The sequence below is a fragment of the Amblyomma maculatum genome, chromosome 4 (genome assembly GCF_055883805.1).
Source record: "Amblyomma maculatum isolate TAMU_Amacu chromosome 4, ASM5588380v1, whole genome shotgun sequence".
In the NCBI taxonomy this organism is placed as follows: domain Eukaryota; kingdom Metazoa; phylum Arthropoda; class Arachnida; order Ixodida; family Ixodidae; genus Amblyomma; species Amblyomma maculatum.
In genome coordinates, this window is record NC_139347.1 from 172269492 (window position 1) to 172285584 (window position 16093).

The window sequence follows — 16093 nt, forward strand, 5'->3', positions numbered from 1 at the left end:
CCATCCTGGTGTAGTCAAGACGTTTCAAAGAATTTCTCAACGCTATTATTGGCGCGACATGTACAGTTATATTCGCAAATACGTCCGCTCCTGCATCGCCAGTCAGCGCCGCAAGTCATCCACACCTCGTGCTTCTGGCCCCTTACAACCCCTTCCATGCCCGGCCCGTCCTTTTGATCGCATTGAACTTGATCTTTACGGGCCACTTCCCTACACGGTCTCTGGGAACCACTGAATTATCGTTGGCATCGACCACCTCATCCGATATGCGGAGACCACTGCCCTACCTGCCGTTAGTGCCCGTTAGGTTGCCCTGTTCTTGCTTCATCATTTTGTTCTTCGCCATGGCGCGCCGCGTGAGCTGCTAAGTTACAGAGGCCGAGTCTTCCTTTCCAATGTCGTTGAAGCTCTACAGGCCGAATGTCGCATCATATATCGGACCACCACAGCCTATCCCCTCAAACTAACGGGCTGACTGAAGGCTTCAATTGCACTCTCGGAAATATGCTCACGATGTATGTTCCCGCCGATCAGACTAACTGGGACGCTGTTCTTCCTTTCGTGACGTACGCTTACAGCACCGCCACGCAGTCAACCCCCGGATTTAGCCCTTTCTTCCTCCTTTTTGGGCGTGAGGCATCGTCCACGATGGACGCTATATTGCCATATCGTCCCGACTCCTCCAAGTGGGCTCCACTTTCTGACGCTGCAAAGCATGCGGAGGAATGTCGCCAGCTGGCCAGAAGTTTCACATCGGAATCTCAAGGCCGCCAAAAGCATCGTCACGACAAAGATCAGACGACACATGTTTTTCCTACAGGATCCCTCGTTTCGCTCTGGGTTCCTTGCACCCCACAAGGATTGTCATCGAAATTTCGAACTGAATACCACAGCCCCTACTGCATCGCTCATCAAACCTCCCCTGTAAATTATATCGTGGAGCCACTCACTCCCTCTTCGGACATGCGTCATCGCGGCCGCGAAACTGTGCACGTGAGCCGCCTCAACCGTACGACGACCCGCTCGTCTTGCCCTCGCCATAGGTCGCCAGGGCAGCTCCTCTTCGCTCCCGAGGAAATCGTAGTGAACAAAGCGCGCTTGTCACGAAACACGAGGAAGCGAACAATGAAGTGCCGCTACGCTGCTCGAGCTCACTGATTTGTGCCTAGACGGAATATGTTCCTGTGCTGTTCGTAATGCAGCTTACAGTGGAATATATCCCCTGTTGAACCCTCACTAAAACCGATTTCAAAACAAACAAATGAAACAACCATGATTCAGACCCACCTAAAGCTGTTTAGTCTGGTGTAGTCATGAAGTCTGCTCCACTATTGTCGACTCCAAATGAAAGTACTCTTGCAAGACTAAAGGCAAGCTCAGTACTTTGCCCTTTTGTTCATTTTGGCCTTGCCCAGATTCTGATGCGGCTGATGATCAGTTTGGATTCGATAATGTTTCCCATAGAGATAATTTAAAATCTCCTCGGCGTCTGTACCACTGTCAAACATTCCTTTTCTACAGTGACATAGTCCTGTTCTTTACCATTTATTCTCTTACTGGCGAAAAATACCGGATGTAACTTGCTATTCGTAGCAACAGTAGGGCTGCTAAAGCTCTGTCCGGTAGATCACTGCGAAGAACCAAATTTTCTGTGGATGTTTCCAGCAACCAGAAAAGGGGGCTTTGCTATATGCTTCTTTAAAGGGGTCATGGCAGCTAACATTTCAGTATAAACTGATTATTGCGTTTAACTCCAGCAATGTTAAATTTCAAATCCTCGAAATTTGAACTCATTACGTGCATTAGATATGCAGCAAAATGAATTTTTGTTATTTATATTGAAAGCAGCTTTCTGGTCTGGCAACCATTAGCCAGAGACGTAAACACGAGGTCTCGTACACATGTCATCTGCAATTCGTGGTTCCGGATACGCCCTCCCATGCATGCCACAGAAGATGGTCATTGAGAGCTTTTTTATGCAGCAGAATATTTAATTTGCATAATCTTTTCTTTGACAGTCTTTCATTATGATATGGGACCAAAGTGATCCTCGAACTTGTTTTGGGATTCGTCTAGAGATTGTCGACGCCGAAATTTATGGTCTCATGATTTATTATTAGGCGTAAAATCAGAAGCCTATCATTCTTACTTATGAGAGTTAGCTTGTTTAGCAATAAAACGATCCCGCCATATAAGATGGCGAACATCTAACATTTACTTCCCCCGTGTGCGCGGCGAAAGGGGCTAGCATTGTGTTGCTGATTGCTGAGCTATTGCCCGTCGCTCTTTCGGTTCAAAACTAAGAGGAAATCCCAAACAACCATACACTGTAAAACATTATTGTTGAAAAATACAGAAATTCTCTGGCAGCTGTCCTTCAGAAATTTCCTGTATTTGAATTTTTCTGCGCTTTTTTAGTTCTTTGTTTAAAACTGATAGAAAGATCTTGTAAATTGACACAAATTTTCTGTGATACGCTCTTTTTTTGTCGCAGTTGAAATAATGATAAAAATATTCCGTTTTTTACTAGTCTTTCATTTCACATGTTTTTCTGTCTGTAGCAACAATAAAATTGCATTAAGCGCGAGTCTCTTCAATGGACACCATATCTAGGCCGAAAGCCTTACACCTCAACTCAAGAATATCTCCCGGCGCTGGCAATGCTCGATGGCACCCATAAACTTGGCTGCGCAACATTAGTCCAGCTAGCGAAAAGAGGCGCTGCTAGTTATCTCCTTTCGAATCAAAATTGTTACGCAGCCGATAATCGGACAACACCTTCGGGGTTGTCATACCACGGCCGCTCATTGCAGCGCCTCCATCGAGCGGCTGTTATCATAGAATTTTAATTTCTCTATTTTTCTATTCAGCATTTACCTGCCATTAGACTAAAAATCAGTTTGCGCTAGAAAAAGAAACAGACGACAAAAATATATCGAATTCCTTGGCTTCCAGTCAAGGTTTCGGCATTAAACAGAAAAGTTAGGATTTTCTTGTGAACGTATTACGCTCAGTGAAGTAGAACAGACATTTTCTGTAACGGGACAGACTTTTTCATTATTATTACTTGTTTATCACACACATTTTTACAGTCTAGATTGACTCGAGAGCATACCTTGCGACATTACAAATGCAGACAAAACTTTAGAACAGAGCGGTAACAATTGACTTGCTGTTAAATGCGCATGACAGCCAAACTTAAATATTTAGGCTGATTGTCACCCTTTAATAATTAGAGCATTATTAACGATGCGCCCTTGATGGTGCGTACAATCCTAGACACCCTTAGAGTGAGTGGGGTAGCTGTTTCGGTTTCAAAGGAGATGCCCTCGACTTGCATGGCAAGCTCAGCAGGGGGGTGGCCGTCTGGTGCCCAACTTTCGCCGCTTCAAGCCACAGTAAAAGTCGGAGTCAGAAGTGACAAACAAAAAACACTTTATACACCATGTAAGCCATGTAAGACGAGAGCCGCTCCCTCGCAGGTCTGTGGGCTGTCCAGCAACAGGTAAACCCCGGGAATCGAGCTGTCGCACTTGCGAACAAGCTGACTGATTCACACAAGCGACGCGACCTCCATAAATAGGGCGCTCCGGGTCTGTCTATTTCTGCGTGCCAAAGCTGACCCGCACGCACACTTAGCTTCATTTGTTGAAGCATTCCCTTTTCCTCCAGGCGAGCCGTGCGTCGTGATTGGCTAGAGAAGAAAATCTAGAGAAGACTAGCGCTTTCTGGCCCAAAAAGTCACCGTCGCTGCCTGGTGATGAGAGAGAAGTTGACGCTGATGCGTACACGTCTACGCGCGTGGAGAGGGAGCCATTTCTCGAGAGTCGTAGAACTTTCGATGCTGCGCCGCGCCGGCTCAACAAATACGTGCGCCGATGTCGTCCCACTGGTGAAGCATTTTTGTGCAAAATTATGCTTAGTCTGGCCGCGGCCATTGCGCGAAAGCATGCGCAGCCATCGCCGCTTCAGTATCGTCGTCGCAAAACCCAACGCGATTCGAATGGGCTTCACGGCCCGCACCGAACATACCATCTCTCGCCATCTCCGCATTTCGCCTGCTCCGCAGCCGCGCACGCGACTGCGACCAACTCCCGTGCGAAATGACCTCTCGTGAGTGCATCAATGTAAACACAATAAACATGCACCATTTAGTATTAAGTGCGCGAGCTCCTGCAAAACTGCGCCGATTCGCGGATTACGACCGCCACGGCCCCAGTTTGTTTACCGTCAAGCGGCGCCAACAGCTGCCGGCTGCGCTTTACAGACAGGGTCACATCGACACCTCCCGCTCAATGTGCGCGTGCTTTGTGATGTAAGCAGTCGTCAATTTGTAATTACTACTGTCAGAACTACACTCGATGACTACATGCAATCGCTAAAGCTTGTGGATGCACGCTCTGTAATCGCCGAAAGTAGACCCGAACCCCGCGTATTCGCACTAAGCCTACTACGTAGCGGAACGAGCTGGCATTTCGGCGCCGACTAACATTTCTAGCCAAGGTCTCCGCAGATGAAACGGCGGACCGTATAAAGTTCAGCCACTTGTTTTACGTTTCCTAACAGCGTTAAGCTAAAGCCATGCGTAGCTGTTCAAACCGTTACCCTATCGGGTGTCGAGTTCTCTATTGGTCTATGATCGCGATCCGATCAAAACTGATAGGGGAACCGTCCACTGATCAGCTTCTTTCAGGTCGCGGTCCGAAAACCCCCCACTACGGCGATAGGCGATGGTTGGTCGTGCTGGTGTCGTTGCCGTTGTAATGCGACAGATAAATGCATCGATAAGCTGGCACTATAACTTTGTTGGCTGCACGTAGTACTTCCTCAAGGACTTGAGAAAAAAATGTCTTCCCACGGTCACTACTGAGAATACGTGCAGCTCCATGACGCAGAACTATGGCACGCAGGGAAAACAACGGCGACTTCAGAGGCGGCACCGGAACGAAGAGGGACGGTTTCAGCGTACCGTGTCAGATGGTCGCTGGCAGTGACAACCCAACGATTCCTGTCTCACGTCAAAGGCAAAATGAAGGAAAGGGAAAGGGAAGGAAGGGCGTCAAAGAGAACCAGCTGGTACACAGGGCGCGATGCTCCAAGCAGCGGTGAGCGATGATGATCATGATGGATCTATACAGATGAAAGATATGAATGTTCGATCACTGCTCTCACAATATAAACTGATGAACATGCGTGTATATCGCCTTAAGATCTGATGCGATATCATTATTTTCCAAGAGCTGACTGAGTATGGTGTAAGAGGAACCCTGACTGATCTTCCATACACCTTTTGAGGCATAACAAGAACTTCTCGACGGCCGTACATCGCGATAATAAGAGCGCCGGAATGTGTATGCTAATCGGTTCGTCTCGTCAGTGCCAGTTTCTTTATCATGGTTTTGAAGGTACAATTTATTCCTTCTAAAAGATCGCTACAAGTACGATGATATATCGTTGTTCGTAAATGTCTTATTTACTGAGGGAGGTAAAAATCTCTGTTTGAATACCACAGCCAGCAAACAGCTCTAGTTGTCCTTCGTCCACTCAGTCGTTTGCACGTTAAAAGGGGTACTGCGCGCATTAACATTTACGTTATTAACAAAGTGGTTATTAATACTCTATCAACTTTTTATTTTTCTCCTATTCGCCCAATGACCTCGGGAGTCGCTTTCTCTGCCTTATATACGCTATCCAAATATGATAAAAACGCGCTTCCCCTAGCTTCTTCAATGGAATAACTATGGATCAAGATTGAGTGATGTGCGGCTCACTGCACCGCATTTCAGCATAAAGTGCAAATTCAACCTTTTGTTCTCAACGTTGGTAAAATATAAATTGCGTCAATAATACTGGCAAGCCAAAAAAATATTCTGAACTTCGCGTCTACACTGATACAGTCGACTCGACGTAAGAATATTGGGCTATGCGACAATGCTTCTGGCGATATGGAGAACGAGTTCAGGCCACGCGAACGGCCTGCACAGGAAACGCACCTTCCGATAACAGCTGGTTGCGGCTAGTTGCTGCATGTAAGTTTTTTTATTTCCGGCCAAGATTTTCTTTTCCCAAGTAGCACACAGAGGCATCGATGCTGTTGTGGCGATCTATGACCGGTTCGGAGGAACGAGACTGGCACATTATCGGGTACTTGCGGGCAGTGTCGCGCCCGTCTGTCTTTCCTACTTAACATTGTTAAACCTTTCTTTCTCTACAACTAGGCCAACACGTAAAACGACTTCAGTTACGTTAAGTGAACATCAATTCCATACTGACTGCTTGAAATTACTCGCTCTTCTATTTACCAAAGTAGCACGCAATGGTCCCATGTGACACATTTTGCTGAGGCAAACTATAATACCCATGCGGGCTTCCTGTAGAGATCAAGCGCGCAAGCCAAAATTGGGCTTGTCTTGATTTTTGCCAGTTGTGTTTCATATAGGAGTGGTAAGGGCTATTTGAGCACCTATTTTCACATTAGGCGCTCAAGGGTTCCCCGTAGGGAACATTTATGCAGACGCAAAGCAAGTTTGGGTTAGATGTTCAAAACGCCTGAAATTTATGTGCCTGACGGAAACGTGGCTAAACTTATCATGTTCAAGTGCGTCTTAGTTATCAGATGCGTATGCTGTCTTCAGGGCCGACAGGGTCTATTCCGATAAGATTAAATACGGGGCAGAGTTTTTATAGCCTTCCGTTCTGTGCTAAATGCATTGAGGAGTCCAGACCTGGAGACATACGAAGAATGTGTGTGGTTGGAAATTCCAACAGTGTGATAAATCGCACTATCTAGTCGGCTGTTACTACATTCCACCAAATTCTGCTCCGAACATTCTTACCGATCTTTTTTGGATATTGGGGAAAATCCGATTTTTCGAAATGCAAGGTACACATCTACGGGGACACTATTCTTCCTAAGCTCGATTGGTCCACTGGTTTGGTTACTAGTGACTGCACCGCAACTCGAGAAAAAGCCGACTGTTTAATTCATTTTACTAATTTTGCTGGCTTACTTTGATGCAATGCAATGAAGAACTGTGCTATAAACATTTTAGACCTAATTCTATCTAATGTGCCTCTTCTTGGCGTGCAAGCGGTGCGCGATCCTCTAGTTCTGGTAGACAAATATCAAGGCCCGTTTACCTTGTTCGTTTTGTCTTTTCGTTCAGTGCTTGAGATGGTGCCAGAAAATTTTCTATACGCGTACGGCAATTACCTTAGGCTGTACATTGATCTTCAGGCCTATGACTGGTCAGAATGGCTGGAGATTGAGGATATAAACCCAGGCGTTGAGCTACTTACATCAGTTGCAGAGGGTATAATAAAAAATGTATACCTCGCCATAAATCAAAGAGGAGTAGGTTTTCTTGCTGGTTTTCGCGCGATTTGAGACATTTCTTGAAGAAAAAACAAAAGTATCACAAAATCTACGTGAAATTAGAAAGTGGATATTGGTACCAAATATATTCATTGTGCAGAAAAATTGTGAAAAATCTGACTGCGGGTGATGAAGCCGAGTACCACAAACTTCTTGAATAGAACTTTAGAAAGGAACTAACAGTTTTGGGATTTTGTGCGCAAGCAAAGAATTGATAAGGTTAGTTCTGCTGTGATAAAGACACGCGATGGTATCCATTTAAACCTCAAGACGTGTGCCTTTTTTTGCTGACCGCTTTAGCTCTTGTTTTGTGCGCCATGAGAACACAACTGTTATCACTTTTGAAGACGGCGCAGACTTTTTGGCTTACGATAATATCACTGAGCATGAGGTTAGGCGATTCAAAAATTTAAGCCAAAACTTTAAACAGGTGTTGATGAAATCCCCCTTTCGTAATTAAAGGATGTGTTGACATTTTTGGCCCTGTTTTGGCGCATTTGTTTATCTTATCAACTTTTAAAATGAATGTTTGTTATTTATATCGAAAGCAGCTTTCTGGTCTGCCAACCTTTAGCCACAGACGTAAAAACGAGGTCTCGTCCCCATGTCGTCTGCAATTCGTGGTTTCGGATGCGCCCTCTCATGCACTGCTCGGAAGAGGGTCACTGAGAGCTTTTTAATGCAGCAAAATATTTCATTCGCATAACCTGTCCTTTCACAAGCTTTCACTATGATATGAAACCTTAGATATCCTTCCACTTGTTTTTGGCTTCGTCTAGATATTGTCGAGACCGAAATCGATGGACTCATGCTGTATTATTAGGCGTAAAATCAGAAGCGTATCATTCTTACTTATGAGAGCTAGCTAGCTTGTTTAGCAATAAAATGCTCCCGCATATAAGATGACGCACGTCCAACATTTCCTTCCGCCGTGTGAGCGCCGAAAGGGGCTAGCATTCTGTTGCTGATTGCTGAGCTATTGCCCGTCGCTCTTTCGGCCCAAAATTAAGAGCAAATCCCAAACAACCATACACTGTAAAAATTATTGCTGAAATATACAGAAATATTCTGGCAGCTGTCCTTCAGAAATTTTCTGTTGTTATGTTATCTGTTTTTGAATTTTTCTTGTGATTTTACATTTTTTTGTTTAAAACTGATAGAAAAATCTTGTAATTTGACAAACACTTTCTGTGATACGCCGTTTTTGTCTGTCGCAGTTGAAAGAGTGATACAAATATTTCGTTTTTTACTCGTCTTTCATTTCACATGTTTTCCTGTCTGTAACGACAATGAAATTGCGTTAAGTGCCAGTTTCTCCGATGAACACCATATCTAGGCCGAAAGCCTTGCACCTCAACTCACGAATATCTCTCGGCGCTGGCAATGCTCCATGGAATCCATAAACTTGGCCACGCAACATTTGTCCAGCTACCGAAAAGAGGCAACAGAAAAAATGCATAACAGATACCACTGTAGCAGCCCAACCATTAATGGGCCTCAATTTGGCGCCGCTAGTTATCTTCTTTCGAATTGAAATGGTTACGCAGCCGATGGTTGGACAACACCTTCGGGGTTGTCATACAATTTGGCTTTCTATTCCGCATTTACCTACTACTTAAGTAACAATTAGTTAGCGGTACAAAATACGACAGTGGAAAATATATATTCAATTGTTTGACTTCCAGTCAAGGTTTCGGCTGGAAAACCTTATGTAAGATTGCTTTTGTTTGTGAACGTATTTCGATCAGTGAAGTAGAAGAGATATTTTCTGTAGAGGGACAGAATGTTTCTTTATAATACCTGTTTTTCACAACCATTTTTTTACAGTGTACGCTGACTCGAGAGCATACCTTGCGACATTAGAAAAACAGGCAAAACTTTTGAACAGAGCGGTAACCTTTGAGTTGCTGTTATATGCGCATATCAGTAAAAACTAGATATTTTCGGCTGGTTGTCATCCTTTAATAAATAGAGGATTATTAACGATGCGCCCTTGATGATGCGTACAATCCTTGACACCCTTAGAGTGAGGAGGGGTAGCTGTTTCGGTCGCAAAGGAGATGCTCTCGACTTGCGTGCCAAGCTCAGCCGGAATTTAACTACCTAGTAGCGACAGAAGGGGGTGGCAGTTTGGTGCCCAGCTTCCGCCGGATCAAGCCACAGTAAAAGTCGGAGTCAGAGTTAAGAAACAAAACAAACTTTATACACAGCAAGAGACGATACACGGGAATACACACGAGCACTAAAAATGCTCGGACGAGAGGTTCACAGAAAAGAACGCTAAGCATGCGACTACAGATGTATTCAATAACACAGACGCTTTACAACACAGAACAACACATGTGAGAGTCAAACAAACACCAAATTATTCACCGGGCCCTGTTGCAGACCGACGCCTCGAGAGTCACGTTGTGGCCGCCATGTAAGACGAGAGCCGCTCCCATCGCAGGTCAGGGGGCTGGCCAGCAACGGGCAAACCACGGGAGGCGAGCTGTAGCACTTGCGAACAAGCTGACTGATTCACATAAACGACGCGACCTCCATAAAGAGAGCGCGCCAGGTCTGTCTGTTCCAGCGTGCCAAAGCTGACCCGCCCGCACACTTAGCTTCGTTTGTTTAAGCATTCCCTTTTCCTCCCGTCGAGCCGCGCGTCGTCATTGGCTAGGATGCCGTCGCAAACTCTAGAGAAGACTAGAGCTTTCTGTCCCAATAAGTCACTCTCACTGCCGGGTGATGAGTAAGAAGTTGACGCTAATGCGTACAAGGCTACGCGCTCACTCGCGCGGAGAGGGCGGCGTTTCTCGACAGTCATCGAACTTTCGATGCTGCGCCGCACAGGCTTTGTGCCGCGCCGGCTCAACAAACTCCACAAATACGTGCGCCGATTTCGTTCTATTGGTGAAGCATTTTTGTGCAAACATTATGTTCAGTCTGGGCCGCGGCCAGTGCACGAAAGCATGCGCAGCCACCGCCGCTTCAGTATCTTGGTCGCAAAACCCAACGCGATTCGAATGGGCTTCACAGCCCGCACCGAACACGAGCCTACAATCTGTCGCCATCTCCGCGTTTCGCCTGCTCCGCAGCCGCGCGCGCAACTGCGACCGACTCCCGAGCCAAATGACCTCTCGTGAGTGCTTCAATGTAAACAATAAACATGCACCATTTAGTACCAGGTGCGTGAGCTCCTGCAGATATGCGCCGATTCGCGGATTACGACCGCCACGGCCGCAGTTTGTTCACCGTCAAGCGGCGCCAACAGCTGCCGGCTGCGCTTTACAGACAGGGTCACATCGACGCCACCCGCTCAATGTGCACGCGCTTTGTGATGTAGGCAGTCGCCGATTTGGAATTACTACTGGCAGAACTACACTCGATGACTACATGCAACCGCTAAAGCTTGTGGATGCACGCTCTGTAATCGCCGTAAGTAGACCCGAACCCCGCGTATTCGCTCTAAGCCTACTACGTAGCGGAACGAGCTGGCATTTCGGCGCCGACTAACATTTCTAGCCAAGATCTCCGCAGATGCGAAGGCGGACCGTATAAAATGCAGCCGCTTGTTTTACCCTAACAAAGGCATTATTATTATTACTATTATTATTATTACAAGTACCCTCAGGGCCGTTGGCATTAGAGAGGGGAGTGGTTACAGGCTTTAATAGAAATTAAATAAACAAAATGGACCAATTGTCGAAAGGTTACAGATGTGGTTAATCATACAACGTTAGCTAAGGCATCCTTGAAAAGCTGACGATCTTTGATTATTATTATTATTTATTATTATTATGTGATCATACTGCAGACCCAGTGAAGGGTCCTGGCAGGAGGGGCAACAATTCCAAAAGAAAACAGAAAAGCTTAAAGTGCAAAAACATGAACATAAAATTTACACGAGTACAAGCAAGACAGCAAATCAATGCACGGCCTTTTCTAAGGAATCAAAGTCCTGAAGGGATGATAATGGCAGGTTATTCCATTCGGTTATGGTGCGCGGGAAAAAAGAAAATTTGAAAATGTTTGTTCTGGCAAAGTAAGGTGTTAGTGATTCGGTGTGCGTATTTCTGGTTGCCCTAGCCGATGCCGGTTTAAGATACAAATCAAGAGCCATTGATAATTTAATATTTTTTAGTAGAAAGAGGAATTTTAGCCTGTGTACTCTGCGCCGAGATTCAAGGGACTGTATGTTATGTTTAAGCATTAGGGTAGATGGTGAGTCAGTGCTGCGATATTTAGAAAATATAAACCGAACAGCCTTGCGTTGAATTCTTTCGAGAACATTAATGTTAGTTTTAGTGTATTAATCCCAAACAGTGCACGCGTGCTCAAGTTTAGGTCTAATCATGGTGTTATATACTATCTGTTTGACGTCGGAAGGAGCTTGTTTTGACTTATGTCTGAGAAAACAAAGGTTACGGAAAGAAGATGAGCATACAGTGTCAATATGTTTGTTCCAGCTAAGTTTATTCGTTAGTGTTACACCGAGGTATCAATAATCTTCGACTTCTGAAAGGTTCCGGGTGGGAAGACTGTATGAAAAAGAATGGCGGTTCTTTTTGTTCGTAATCCGCATAAATACTGTCTTGTCAGCATTTAATTCCATTCCCCATTTATTACACCATTCGGTAATACTATATAAGTTAGAATTAAGTAAAGTCTGGTCGCCTGGCACATTAATTTCACTATACAAAGCACAATCATAGACAAACAATCTAATTTGAACAAGGTGAGTAATGACGTCGGTAATATCATTATTATAGATAAGAAACAGTAGAGGCCCAAGGACACTGCCCTGCGGGACATCGGAGGTTACTGGAACTTGGCTGGAACAGTGACCATCGAAACTGACTTATTGAAATCGGTCGGATAAATAAGCTGAAACCCAGTTAATAATAAATGAAGGGAGACCAATTGTTTCTAGTTTATGGATAAGTTTACTGTGCGGAACTAAATCAAAGGCTTTCTTAACATCTAGAAATATGATGTCTACTTGGCCGGAATGGTCAAGAACCTGAGCAAAATAGTGAATGACAGATGTAAGCTGGGTGACTGTGGAAAAGCCTTTCCGAAATCCACGCTGTAATGGCGATAATATGTTGTTGTCGTCAAGAAAGGTTTTTATGTAATTAGCTATAATATGTTCAAGAAGTTCGCAGCATGAAGAGGTTAACGATATGGGGCGATAATTATTAAACAATGCGGCATCACCTTTCTTATGTATGGGTACTACACGGGCAACCCTCCAGTCAGAAGGCAGACTTGAAGACAAGAGAGAAGCTCGAAAAATGATCGTAAGAAAGTGAGAAATCATTTCAGCATAACGATGTAAAAAAAGAATTAGGTAAATTATCAGGGCCAGGACTTGCTTTTGTTTTAAGCTTCAACGACATTGCAAACACACCAGGTTGAGACACAAGATCATGTATGGGCTGTGAACAAGAAACAGGAGTTACAAAATTATCTGCAGGTGGGGAAAACACACTGTGAAAATGTAAATTAAACTTTTCAGCGATATCTGTCCTGTTGCTTAGCAGCGCCCCTTCGTGCCTCATCAAAGGTAGGGATTTCTAATGTTTGCTGAGAAAATTCCAGAATTTCTCAGGGGCATTATGTATATACTTTGGCAAAATAGTTTGAAAGTAATGGCGCTTAACCTCTGCTACTGCTTTAGTCAAAGAAACCTGCTTCATTACGATGGTGCTGCGGGGAACACGTGCTCTTCTTAAGCGTTTGAGTCTTCTTTTTTGATGCAAGATATCCCGCGTAATCCAGGGACTAGATTTGCCAGTTCTCTTTATTCTTGATGGAATAAATTAATTGATACAATGTGTGGCCATGTTTTTAAATTTAGACCACAAAACAGACGGGTCACTTCCTTCAAAGCTGCTAAGACACATATCTAAATAATCTAGCACGCTCTCATCCCTGGCACACGAGAAATCTTTTACAAGTACGGTTTTCGACTGTCCGGCAAGTTTATCAGCAACAAAATCGCAAGTAAAATACACCATCTTATGATCAGACAATCCTTGATGGATCGAAACAGTAAAGGTTTAGAGAACGGCTCACAAAAATTAAGTCAAGAACGGAATTAGATGAACTATGAATACGTGTAGCTTGCTCTACTATTTGTTTTATATTGTTACACAGCATGATATCAAACAAATGGCCAGAATGTGCGCAGTGACGTGAGACAGCAGAAGCTAGATCCTAATTGATACCGGGTAAGTTAAAATCACCAACGAGAAATATGTTATTTTGTTTGAAGGATGACATGTGTTCCGACAAATCGCGTAAGAACTTAAGAGGAGAATCTGGAGCAATGTAAACCGCGACTAGAAGGATGGAACGGCCCCGAAAAAGTAGCTTAAGCGAGATGCTTTCGTGATCATCGATTTTTCGAGTAAAAGACGTCTGAATATTGTTTTTAACCAGGACCGCCACTCCCCCACCTCTTGATAATCTGTCACGGTGAAATACTTGAAAAGATGGTGGGAAAATGTCTTTATTTTCTATTTCCTCGCGTAGCCACGTCTTCGTGATGACAACCACATGCGAATTGTAACCAAGAAGAACAGATTCAAGCTGTACGGTTTTATTGACAATGCTGCGCGCATTTATGTTTAGAAGTCTGAATTCTTTTTTTAACTGCTCACTGTGTCAGTCATTCTGTCGTGTACATTGCGATGGCAGTTTCTCCCTTGTGCTTGTGATGTCATCCCATGAAAACATTTGGCCCACCAAAACCAATTTATCACTCACCAATTTAACTTTCATTTTATTTGTCCCTTTCTGCTTTGGCACTCTCCCATAAAAGTTTTCGTTTCCTAAGAGTTTCTTTCGAATAGTCGTTTTGAATGGACACATTCTTTCCTTTGAGCTTGTATGCGTTTTTAAGGACTGCCTGTTTTTCGTTATAGTCTTGAAAAAATATTACTACAGGCATGTTGTCACTGCTTTTTCCTAAACGATGAGATCTTTCCACAGAACAGCAATGGACATCAAGCGTTTCAGAGATTTCAGTCAGGACCTTCTGTTTTAGGTCAGATTCTGTCTCATTTGGATCCTCACATACTCCGAAAACGACCAAGTTGGAACGCCTGCTGTAATCTTCCATATGAACCAGTTTTGATATTAAGTTTTGAACAGCGCGTTTCATGTGATCAATTCGCTCAGTTTCTTTTTCAAAATCAGCAAAGCGCGTACTCAAATCAGATATTGTTTTCTCTAAATTCCCTTGCTGCGCTCTGAGGGCTACAATCTCGTCCGTTAACTTAGTATGTGCTGTGACTAACTGCTTTAGTAGTTCTGAAGTGTTTTCATTGGAATGATCGGGTCCAGGGTTTGATTCAATATCGCCACATAAGAGTAGCGTGCAAACACAAAACACATCTTTGACAATGCTAACGCAGCGCTGTGGGCACGGCAGGACCAAAAGTCCGCGGCAGTCACTTCAAAATGTAGTGGAATAACCACCAACCTGTGCAAAGCAGAAGAACGAAGCATAAGGCAACATGCCTAGGCGCGGTCCGCCGTGCCCACTGAAGCTGAATCCTGGCTGTCGGTCTTTTAAACGGGGGTCCGGAAAGGTCACGTGGAACGGAGGCGGTGCTTGCAGATGGTAGTCGTTTCGCCAGATAACGAAATCCCCGGCGTCCGGCACCACATGATCCTGAAGGCACGTGTCGACTGATGTGGCATCTTGCGGAAGGGTCAGTTCGGACGAACCGAGCAGGAAAGCCTGTGCAAAGCAGAAGAACGAAGCATAAGGCAACATGCCTAGGCGCGGTCCGCCGTGCCCACTGAAGCTGAATCCTGGCTGTCGGTCTTTTAAACGGGGTCCGGAAAGGTCACGTGGAACGGAGGCGGTGCTTGCAGATGGTAGTCGTTTCGCCAGATAACGAAATCCCCGGCGTCCGGTAACACATGACCCTGAAGGCACGTGTCGACTGATGTGGCATCTTGCGGAAGGGTCAGTTCGTACGAACCGAGCAGAAAAGCCTGTGCAAAGCAGAAGAACGAAGCATAAGGCAACATGCCTTGGCGTGCCCACTGAAGCTGAATCCTGGCTGTCGGTCTTTTAAACGGGGGTCCGGAAAGGTCACGTGGAACGGAGGCGGTGCTTGCAGATGGTAGTCGTTTCGCCAGATAACGAAATCCCCGGCGTCCGGTACCACATGATCCTGAAGGCACGTGTCGACTGATGTGGCATCTTGCGGAAGGGTCAGTTCGTACGAACCGAGCAGAAAAGCCTGTGCAAAGCAGAAGAACGAAGCATAAGGCAACATGCCTAGGCGCGGTCCGCTCTGTCTAGGCGCGGTCCGTTGCTGTTGGTGCCGGAAGGTGATTCCACTCTGCTGCTGTGCGAGGTAAAAAGGACTGAAAGAAAGCGTTAGTTCTGCAAAATGGTACACCGACTTTGTAGGCGTGATCTAGTCTTGATGATACGTGATGCGGGGGAGGGATAGGTTCAGTACGTAAGTGCGGATGATGAAACATTTTGTGGAACAGACAGATACGAAACATTTTACGACGTGTAGCTAAGGGTGGCAGATTAAGGCTTGATTTCATTGAAGATATGCTGGCGCTCCTGTTATAGTTTGAAAGAATGAAACGGGTAGCGTTATTTTGGACCATTTCTAGCGAATGAACTAGATTTTCGTGATGAGGGTCCTAGATAGGTGCGGCGTATTCTATCTTTGGACGTACTAACATTTTGTA